Source organism: Marmota flaviventris, chromosome 9 (assembly GCF_047511675.1).
Source record: "Marmota flaviventris isolate mMarFla1 chromosome 9, mMarFla1.hap1, whole genome shotgun sequence".
In the NCBI taxonomy this organism is placed as follows: Eukaryota; Metazoa; Chordata; class Mammalia; order Rodentia; family Sciuridae; genus Marmota; species Marmota flaviventris.
The window spans coordinates 114,837,541-114,838,923 of NC_092506.1; positions in this window are offsets into that span (position 1 = coordinate 114,837,541).

The following is a 1,383-nucleotide window of genomic DNA, read 5'->3' on the forward strand; positions in this document are numbered from 1 at the left end:
AGGGCATTCTCTCTGTTGTGAGGAGAGGGTGGTCAGGGGGCTGTGCAGAAAGAGGGAGGGTGGGAAGGGAGGTGCTGTCACGGGGGAGACTGCCCCTTTGCAGAGCAGTGTTTGCCGTTAGCTGTTTTACAAGTCATTTCAAGGATGGATAACCACTCTTGTTCCTGACGCAAGCCAGCTCTCCATGATCTTTTCTGTCATGGTGTCTGTTTGTTTGTTTTTTCTTTTCTTTTTCCAAAGAAGTATGACCAAGACAACTTGGGGAATTTGTTTTGTCTTTGAACACTTCCTCACTCCTACCATGTTCTCCAGGGCTGAGTAGAGCCGAGACTCAAGCATTAGGTTTCTGGTGATGGAATAAAACATTAGGGTGCTTTCTCATGCCTATGGAAGAAGAGGAACATTCTGGGGGCTCCAGCAACTTCCTCAGTGGGACTTTGGGCTCAGGATTCCCTAGCTTACCTTGCCCATCATGTGCACTGATTGGACGAGTTTGAACCAAACACCCTTTTCTGGACCTTGTCATTCTAGAGAGGGGGGCTGGAAGGAGCTGAGGACAGTTTGAGGGTCCTGAGTGCCCCAAGCCTGGGAGTCAGCTCCTGAAGACACTAAATACTGTCACTGATAGAGCCCCCACCGCGCTGGGTTCTTTCGCATTCCCTGTACTGAGGAAGGATGGGAGAACCTGGGCACTGGCTGGGCGTGTATACTGTGTATACAAGAGAGCTGGCTGCTGAGGTGACAACAGCCTGCTCCTAATAAAGTCATAGTATTTAAAACCCGTGTCCTGCCTCTCTGACTGCATCTCATTCATGAGCTGACTCCTTGTGTTTATGGAACACACACCTGTGCCAGCCATGGTGCTGTGGAGACAACAGTGACTGTGACCGGCACAATCCTGGTCCTGTGCTGGTAAGCTGGATGTGGGAGCTCACATCAAAAGGAAAGAGACAGAATCACGAGAGACTGTGGTAAGTGGGAAGAAGAATCCAGCAGAGGCTAAGAAAGAGAATCTGGCCTGGCTGTTTGTGGACAGGTGGTAGAGTGACCAGAGCCCCTTAAAGACTGGGACAGTGAGCCTGAGGCTGAAGGATGAGTCATAAACTCGGTTAAAAGGGTGTAGCAGCCTTTCAGCAGAGGTGCAGTGGGCCCAGGCTGGGGACTTTAGAGAGGGCACTGTGGCTGTCCTTGGTGTGGGGGACAAGGCATGAGGACAAGCCAGAGGGGGCCCATTATGCAAGAATTCTAGTTGCCTGCCTGAGGCGAAAACCCCAGTTTCCTGAAGGAAAGCATTCTGTTTGGAGAATAATCACCCCTTTCTGGGCTGGCAATTTTAGTGAATACGTGGGCATGGGAGAGATGAGACTTGTTTTCAAAGATACT